At 35.3% G+C, this 10134-nt stretch overlaps 1 long non-coding RNA gene across 1 annotated transcript; it reads left to right on the top strand.

Annotated features, from left to right (window-relative positions):
* Positions 1-3379: 3379 nt before the first annotated feature.
* LOC142607206 (uncharacterized) lies at positions 3380-9253 on the top strand. Its single transcript, XR_012839262.1, has 3 exons — positions 3380-3562; positions 4302-8208; positions 8872-9253. It is a non-coding gene; the product is annotated as an uncharacterized LOC142607206 (long non-coding RNA).
* Positions 9254-10134: the final 881 nt, after the last annotated feature.

The raw sequence follows: 10134 nt of genomic DNA, 5'->3' as shown, positions 1-10134 counted from the left end.
GCCCTTGAAATTTCTTAAGGAATTGTAATCCCTCTTGATGGTCCATTTGGATTGAGGGGAGGGAGGGGGAGTAGAGTAGATTTAGCACAAAATTAGATTTTTTTTTTTTTATCTAACTCTACTTTACTCCTCTTCACTCTCCCTCCTTCCCCCCTCAATCCAAACAGGCCATGAATTGGAAAATAACTTATCTTATCAAAAGGTGAAGATTTATAAAAGAGGTTCAAGCATTAGAATACATTAGAATACATTATCATAAACTTTCATCCAATTTATAACGTCTCTCCAAAGTTTCAATTTGCTTAATTGACTTACTAATTTTGAAAAAATTATATCAATGGGTCCCCCGCATTCTAAATTGGGCGTCATATAGGACGGAAATTGAATGTAATTATGAAATTACCATCGTTTGCATTGAAAAATCATAGTTTCCATTTAATTTTACTGTCAGTTTTGATGGTAGGAGGTGTTCATTGAGGAAATCGAGAGTTTTACACTTCTACTTTTTGGGGAAGACTATATAATATGCAGTGGAAGTCATACTTTTTCACCATAATCTTTCACCGAATTTTATAATGTCTTCCTAAACTATCAATTTGCTTTTTGACATTCTAATTTAAAAGAATTGTATCAATGTGTCCTTTATTGTTTGAATTGGACATTAAATGGGACGAAAATTGGGTGTAATTATGAAATTATCTTGTTTGAATTGAAAATCCACAATTTTCATTTAATTTAACTCTCAAATTTTAGTGTATTATTACAATTCTCTCAATTTGGGGTTTGTGGTGGTCCATTCCCATGTTGGGCCTAAACTTCCAATTTATTTGTATTTTGGGTTGGGCTTATCCCACAATGGGAGGTCCAAAGAGATGAATGGTGGTGTCACTGAGGATGTTATGGTGATTCCTCAGTGCTAAACTATCTTAATTTTAGCTCAGCCGTAATAGCTATCACGCAGTTGAGCCCCCTCTTTGAAGTTCGAACAGGACTTCCTTCTCCCCCAAGATGTGTCTTTCTCAATTCTATTATGTTTCTCTCCCCTATTTTTCCAAACCCTTCTCCTTATCCCTCCCCTCTTATTTATACCATTCTTTTAGTGGGGTAGTTATGATGAAGGAATATTTGGCATGTCAGTGGGGGCCGTATCATATCACCTATCACTAGGGACCCACCTTCTGTTGTTGACATGACCTCCTAGAAACTTGTGCCAAACGTTGGATCATGATGCTCGACGGGTGAATTCTCCCAAGGCATTACCTATTCTCGGAATACCTTGGAGACTTCCTTATCTGCTAGGCTAGCTCTACACATTTTGGCTACATGGGCCTGAATTGGCCCGAGGTTATTCCAATGGATGTGGGCATGACAATTCGGGAGTTGGTCTACTAGCTCGGTCTGTATAACAGCCCCCCACGATCTCATTTCCAGATCATCGGAGTGGGATTGTGGTCATGTCCTCAGCACATGGGAGATCGTGCTTGATATGACCGTCACTTCTCGGGGACGCCAAATGTCAGGTAATAAATGCCTTGGATTTGACAGCCTACCCTTCTCGAACGTGTTGTGCCAGTTTTCATGATCAACGATTAGGATCGCCTAACCATTCAGTTACCGAGGCGAGCATAGATCGAAGGATTGGAGCGGATGGTAATTTTTCCAGCACAAAGCATTATTTACCTCCCTTATAAATAGTTCCAAGGGCTCTTTGATTCATTTCTTCCATTTCATTTCTCATTCTTAGCCTCATACTAGAGCCTCCTAAGTTCTAAGCCTCCTTCCCGAAAACACTCTTGCTCCCGAGAACGTCCCTTTCCTTGTAAGTTTCCTAACCTTCATTTCTTAGTTCCATATTAGGGTTTGCCCATTTAGTTATCACTTGTGCCGTCATAGAGGCCTTTAAGGCCTGATACCATATTCCTCAAGACGTATTCATTGAAAACTATCCAGAGGGAAATATAGAGGGTCAAACTTCAAAGACTACAGAGGGTAATTTTTATTCCCCTAATGGTTGTCCTAGAGGGTGGGGTTAGGTTCCCTTTAGACCCCTTGTTACTAGGAACATTTAGATTTTATGAACTTAGCCCCAACCAGTGTCTTCCTTACTTTTATTGGGTGGTCAGATGTGTTAGCCAGTTAAATAAGCTCTTAAACCTAAGACTCACCCACCACAACATAAATTTCCTCTATAACTGTTGTGGTAGTCTTAAGAACAGCTACTACCTCAAAGTCCGGGATAGCTAAAGAAGTTTGGTATCTTGCCTCTTGGATTCTAGTAAGAATTCCTAGGGGAATTCATAAAGGTGAGCAAGAACTAGCTTGCTGATGAGCTCACTTGCCTGACTTCTCCTCGGAGGGCAGGTTGGTAACCATATGTGAGACATTGCACCCCGGCCCGTTTTTTGGTGTTGGGCCAAACCCACGTGAATGAGTGGAGTCGAGTTATTGCCTCTCAAAATAGAGGTTCGACGGATTATATTTTCCCCTTTAGATCAAGGGTTTTACAATGGATTTGCCACTTATTTTACTTATTAGAAAAAATAAGAAAACCATAATTGAAAAATTAATCGTTTTATTAATTTGAAACTGAATTTACATTGATCATAGGAAATTACATGACTTTGGTCCTAGATACAATCTAATCTAATCTAATCTAATACTATATATAAAAGCAGAAGCCTTCAAGGAGGTGCTGCCACGTTAGGAAAAAAGGCGACTTAAAATCAATTAAAAAGCGATAAATTATACTGTTTGGGTTACACTAAAACATTGTTTCAGACCGCTCAATATAAAAGGAAATCTAACCGGCCAAAATATAGTGAAAGGCTTGCTATACGAAGAATGAGAGAACAGAGTTTGTAATTGTAAGCCACAGAGTTTCCTGCCTCCGCCCGTCCCCTCGCCATACTTCGACCACCAAAACTGCAGACACACAGTCTCTTCCTTTTCAATTCTACTCCTCCTTCAACAAATTCAGCCGTTCTCTCTGTCTTCCTTAAAAGCAAAAACCCTAACCATGGAGTTCTCTTTCCATCAGCCTAGCCTCCACCCATATATCGCCGGGAAGAACCCCACTTAAAACATCAAGTGGTTGGAAGTAAAGCCTCAATCCCAATCAACCTGATTAAAAGGAAAAAAAAATATCAAAAACTTCCATTGCCCATGTATCGATAGTTTGCAATCAGAGAACGTCTTAAAATTTCTAATCTAATATAATCTAATCTAATACTATATATAAAAGCAGAAGCTTTAAGGAGGTGTTGCCACGTTAGGAAAAATGCCTATCTAACTTTCAGCCACGTATAAGTTAAAAAGCAATAAATTATATTGTTTCCCAACGCTCTCTCAGTATAAAAAGAAAAATAATCGGCCAAAATACAATTAAAAGGGTTGCAATACTCAAAAAAAAAAAATGCTGGATACATAGGGAGAAGTTGAGAGTTCTCCGTTCCCTCTTCAGACGTTGAGCACCGCTGCAAGCACATAGAGAAAGAGAAATCTATGGGCATCAACATCGTTAGGCTACGTGTCTGCCACCATCAGATTGTCAGAACTAGCTCCAGTACGTTTTCCTCTATTTTTTTTTAGATTTGGGTATGAAATATATCTTTTTATTGAGTTTTTTTGTCGGAACCGGCACCGGCACATTTTTTTTTTTAGATTTGGGTTTGCAATGTTACTTTTTATTGAGTATTTTTGTTGTATAGGTTTAGATTTAATTTTGGCTTTGATTCATTTTTATTTTGGGTTTTTGGGTTCTCCTTGAATTTTTTTTTTTCTCAATTTAACGTTATTTTCTCAGTTGCACTATTTTATAGTTTCTCCATGAAATTTCAGGTTTACTTTTGTACTTCCATTTCTAATCTTAACAAAATCGTTGGGATAAGTAAAGAATTTAATGTTATGCTGATATTTCTTAAACCTTCCCTGCCAATCTGCTTTGCGCTCTGTTCTGTTTCTTCTCTGCAACAGAGTGCAACCTGCCCACTTAGATTTTGGCCACCAAGATAGTTTAGAGTCACAACAGAAAGAGTTCTCAAGGGCTAGGGTTTTGGGGTTTTAAGAGAGAGGCAGAGAGGGAGAACAACTTAGGGTAGGGTTTGGGGATGCAATTGTGGAACAGTTTGATGATGCAGTTTCCAGATTTGGGTATGAAAGGCTACTTTTAATTATGTTTTTTTGTTGGATAGGTTTAGATTTGATTCATTTTTGTTTTGGGTTTTTGGATTATCTATCAAAATGTTTTTTTTTCTCAATTTTAAATATGGTTTAGGCTTTTGATAGACTTGATTTTGATTTAGGGTTACGTTTTTGGTCCAGCACCACCCATCACCGGCTCCATTCAATCATAGCCTCAACGATGATTTTGGTTTAGGGTTACATTTCTCTGCTCTGTTAGTTGTCTGCCCCCATCACTTCTCTTCAATGGTATATTCGGAAGGTATGCATGATTTTCTTGGAACTTCTCACCTGCACTTTTTATATATATGTTTCTTTAAATCTTAAGTTAATTAGTTTATTTAGTCCAACTTGATGAAGTGCAAATTCGTGAATCACGGTGGATGCGTTTAAATGAAGCCAAACTCTCGTCCCTGTGGTTATGAAGAAGATAAGACTGCTCCCTTAGAGTGGTCATCGATGTGGTGCCTGCCACAACGTCTCCGATGCCAAAGTCAGTATAAGGAAGCCTTCGAGAGTTTGGCTTCATCTGAACGCATCCACCGTGACTGATGAATTTGCACTTCATTAGTTTGGCGTCGTCTGTGGGGATGATCTCGTTGGTAATGATGACATCGTCCATGAGAGCTAAAGGCGTCAGTCCCATCACAACTCAAGTATGGAGTAACTTTTTATTTATTTATTTATTGTTATTGCTACAGGGATAGATTTTGTAGCTATCTGAATTCTGGGCTGTCATGAACACTAACAAATGCAGAATCAAGGTTTGATTCGTTGTGGTCCAAACCTTCATTTTTTAGATTTAAATTTTCACTGAACTGCGGCATTACTTTTTATAATTCAAACCATATTTTCAATGTTTTCTTAGGCTTCGTTTGTGGTATTTCTTTCATCTTTCTCTGCTGCAATTTAAAATTGCTATGCTTTTTTTTTTTTTTTTGAGCAATCAGAAATAATGGCTGCAATTATATGGATTGTCCTCTTTGCAGTTTCACTAAGAATAGTTAGGTATACGAAAGTGCTCACCATAGCCAAGAAAGAAAACCAAAAATACATAAAATGATACCAAAGCAGTAGTAAATGTGTTAAACTTGAAACTAAAATATTCTGAATAGTGGAGCTAAGGAAGATGTTTTGCACAGACTGTGCACCTGTAGAGTAGTAAAAGATAGAGCACACCAGTTACACATGACATGCATGATACAATGCACTTGAAATTCCACTAGACATGAATTGGATCTTACCTTCTATTGTAGGACTTTAAAAGTAGGAAGTTAGGCTACAATATTTGATGCAATAAGAAAAATAGTTCGCAATCTCTGATCTAATGGTTAAGAGATGTCATTTTTTGGTTTCACATGCTGTGCAAACCAAAAACCAGCTCAGTTAGATGATTTCATTATTTGGTTTCAATTGAAATTTTAGAACAATGGAAGGTTATTCTTAAGTACATAAAAAAAAATTGTTCCAATAAATCATTAAGGATGACTTTCAGATGAGAAAAGTTGCATAGATCACTATTATCCATAGAAAACATCATGCGAAGTTAAATTAAATTAAAGGGAGTAGATATATCATAGTCTCTAAAGAGAATAATTGCACAGATCACTATTACCCACAGAAATCCTTGGCATGTTATATCAAATTAAAAGGACAAGAAATATCATAAAACCAAAAAGAACCCCTTTGAACAAAAAGATGACTCAATTTTACATTTCTCTAGAGAATGTGAGAAGGGCTACATTTTTCTAATTGTAACATCTTTAGTGGATGGACAATCCCCATCTCTTCTTGAACTTACATAGATATACAAAATTGTCACTACTGTTTCATCTTAGAGGCACCATATCACAATTCATGTAAGCGAGAAGTGAGATCAATGAAGATGTCTTCACTGCAAGGAATTGTGAGACGACCCATTGGATGATCAAACTCGAATCCTTCCTCAGCCTTACTTAGCGATTCCTTCTTATTGCTTGTTGAAGAATGTGCTTATTGCAACAGATTACGCAAACTGATTAGAAAGCATAGTTAAAAAAAAAAGAACAAAACGGAGAGAATCCTAACAGTATATTTTATTACTGTAAACTAAGGTATTGGATTGCTTTAGATAGTGCAGAAATTGACCAAAAACCAAAATCAGAATCATTATATACAAAATAGAGCATAAAATATTACTTTATGTTGTTAAATTTGAGTTTGGTATTGATTCAAAATTTGTAAGATTTCATTTATATAAAACTGCCATGTTTTCTGAATTTTAGATAATTGTAATTAATTATATGACACACAATCACATGTTTTATACGATCTCAGTTTCTAGCACCTCATTTATATTGACTCTTATCTATGAAGCACGGGTGCGTTTTCAGATTCGGGTGCGGGTACGGGTGCGGGTGCGGGACTCGGCAATTTTAAAAAAAATAGGGTGCGGGTGCGGCGGGGTGCGGCGATTAAAAAATTATTAAAAATATTTTATATATTACTAAGCATTTTTTATATATAATAATAATAATAATAATAATAGAAAAATAAATAGATAGTAATAAGTACACAAAAGTTTTTGATACTTATTATTGACAAAAGTATTAAAATAGATAAGACTTCTCATAAATAAATTTTTTAAAAAAAGTAATTTAATGGCTCATGAATTTGATATATATATCAGATATTAAAATAAATTTAGTTTCTTAAAAAAAAAAGAAAGGAAAAAAGAAAAAAAAAAAAAAAAGAAAGAAAGAAGGGAGAGATGTGGCTGTCACGTGTCTGGTCACTGGTCAGAGAGGCACAACAAACAAAAAAGACAAAAAGAGAGCCTTTAATTGGTGTTATCAAAACAAAGAAACGGAGCTCTTCCCAAAAAAGAAAAAGAAAAAAAAAAAGGAAACAGAACAGAAAGGGAAACAGAACAGAAGACGAAGGGAAGAAGACGGAGAAGCGAAGAAGACGGAGGCCGATTTCCTTTTGCCGGCCGAAACACACCGATATTCGGCCGGAACGATCCGATTTTTCCCGGTTCGGCGCGAATCGGCGCGCGTCAGAGCCGAATCGGCGCGAATCGGCGCGTATCGCGCCGAAAAAACTATTTTTTTAAAGGCGGACGCGGCACGGACGCGCATGCAGCGGTGTCGCCTGCGCGTCCCCGCGTCGCGCCGCGTCCGACGCGGGTGCGGCGGCCCAAACGCCGCACCCGTGCTTCCTAGACTCTTATCAAGAATTCTGTATTTATAATGACATATTTTCCCTCACATGTTAATTCAGATCAGTCATCCCTGACATTTAAGACTTTTGGCTACTATTCGAGAAGAACTACTGAATTAAATTGAAATGTTAGGAAAGCCTAATTTTCCTTTGTAGCTATTATTTAGTTTATAACTCTTTGTCCTTTGTTAATGCCTAATTTAAAAAAAAAGTAAAACTAAAATAGTTTTAAAGATTATCAAATATGGACTCTTTGATTCTAAAAATAAATGCTAAAACTTATTTCTTTCCTTTACCATGATATGATAGCAAAAAAGAAAAAAAAAAAAAAAAAGAAGAAAGGAAAATGCAAGAGAAGCACACCTAAAAAGACGAATGCTAATGTTTGAGAAACTATCCAAAAGAAAATGGCATGAAAGAAAAAATAGTTTACAAAATAAACTTACCTAGACTAGAAATTCAGGGGAATGGTCATTGCTGAAAAGAAAAAAAAAAAAAAGGAGGGATAGAACGACATTAACTCATGACTGCTCTTTGTTGCATTCACCTGGTACAAGTATGAACTTTTATGCGTCAAGAGGTTCGCTTCTCTTTCTGCCACTCTATACTTATTAGTTCTTTAAATATTATTTTTTTTTAAAATTTGAAAATAAAACTTTCAATTCACATTTGATTATCAGATATCGATGTTGACATGGGCCATTCCTTTGGAGAAACTAGGTTGAATGTAAGTACAGATGATACTTTGGTAGAAGATGGGTCCAATTGTTGTGCTGCTCCTCAAGGAATCCATGAATAAGAAAATGAGTGGTTGGGAAGAATTTCCAAGTAAATGACTTGACTTAAATTTACAAGAAAAAAAAAACTTGACTTCCATTTTTGTTCATGTTATTAATGTTGTTCCCACATTTTAAAATTCATATAGGAAAATTTACTGAACCTTGAAATTTTGGCCCATCTTATGTTTGTGTGTATTGTGGTTCAATTTTGTGGTATGAAGAGAGAAAAGTAAAATCTAAGAGGCCTGGAAACTCAAAATTCTCTCTCTGTTGTATCTATTTAATTGTTAGTCTCTATCTTTCATACTATTGAATACTTTGTTTTGTAGAGTTATTTTGGAACTCTGTGCATCCATCTTAATTTCATTAATTTTTGAATATAGGCTCAGTTGTTGTTTTTCCTATTAAATAAGTAGTGTTGTACTCAAAGTTGTTGGTTTGTAAGTGAATGGTTTGATTCAAGTGCTAATTTGAAGATTTTATTGATTAAGGTAGATCAAGATCTTTTTTTCATATTTATGTGTGGGTAGACTCACTACATGAATTTGAGTGTGTATGTGCTGAATTAGCAACATGTGGATGATTTTTTTTATATTATTTTTACAATGTATTTGAACAATGGTAATTTACACAATCTGTTTAGTGAACATTTTTTATAACCTGGATTTTGTTTTTCTTTTCTTACATGCTTGCTTTTTGTTTCCTTTAACAGGTTGGCTGAAATGCCATGTTGTCTTATTTTTTCCCCCTTTGATGGAATGCTGTGTTGTCTTTGGCAAGATGCTATATGGGATGCGTAGAAGGATATATTTAGCTACTGTTTTGGGATGTTATTCTATTTGGTCAAAGAGAACTTTTAAATCCTCTATTATTGTTGAGATTCACAGATTGTACATATTTGTTTTACTGTGGTTAAAAAAAGGTTAATTGATGCATTTTCTTAAAGATTATTATTATTGTAGATGTTTAAATGAAGTAGAGCATGAGCACTATTTGAACCCTACTCAATTGTTATAGTAATGTTAACTATTGTCTGTCCAATTCTATACATTGTCTCTAATTTCAATGTTTTCTTTATTGTACATTTTTCCTTATATGTGGATCAGATATGCCAATTGAGGAGTGGTTAATAGTATTGCTAACATATAATTTATAAGATTTCCAATTGAAAATCAACATTTTAAAAAAAGTTTGACTATGATGAGAACTATTTTGGTACTTATTTTTTCTAGCTATGATCACACATGTTTGGATTGTGGGTCATCTTTGTTTACGATAGGTTTCTTTCCTCCGCAACGCATGTATCATGTAAAATATTTTATTACATCATTTTACAGTTGTGAGCAAATTTAAGACTCCAACGATATTGAAATTCTTAAGATATCCTATAATGCCAAAGTAGGTATCTTAATTCTTCAATTTTTATGATGTGAACCTCAATTGACATGCTTTGAGATCCAACAAAAATATTGGAATACTTGCCCAAGAAAGCTAAAATTCAGATTTTTGATAGAAACCTTGACCCAACGTTTATAATTGAAACGCGAACTAAATGTATAAGTTGACCTTGACCCAATGATTATAAAGAATCACAAACCGAAGGTATAAAATTTGAACGCCACAAGGAAGAATCCTTGATAAGTTTACAGTTCTTGAAGAACCAAAAGAGAGCAAAGACTCACATTTTCTGATTTTTACTCAATAATATTCTGAAAAACGTTTACAAACTTCAGAGCCTATTTAAGGGCTCCATAAAACTTGACAGACAAGAAAATATATTCTAAAATAACTCCTAATTGATACCTTACCATACCAGGAATCAAATTTGACCAAAAAAGCATTAAATGCACCTAAAAATAAGGAAAATACCTAAAAAACGTACTAAATAATAAAACCCTAAATAAAAGTTGATTTGGTCTGAAATTAGCAGATCCAAAATAGGAAAAAATCTGCCTTAACTGATATAGAGCTGGAA

Source organism: Castanea sativa, chromosome 8 (assembly GCF_040712315.1).
Source record: "Castanea sativa cultivar Marrone di Chiusa Pesio chromosome 8, ASM4071231v1".
In the NCBI taxonomy this organism is placed as follows: domain Eukaryota; kingdom Viridiplantae; phylum Streptophyta; class Magnoliopsida; order Fagales; family Fagaceae; genus Castanea; species Castanea sativa.
The sequence above is the reverse complement of the archived record's forward strand: the minus strand, read 5'-3'. Positions and strand labels throughout refer to the sequence as shown.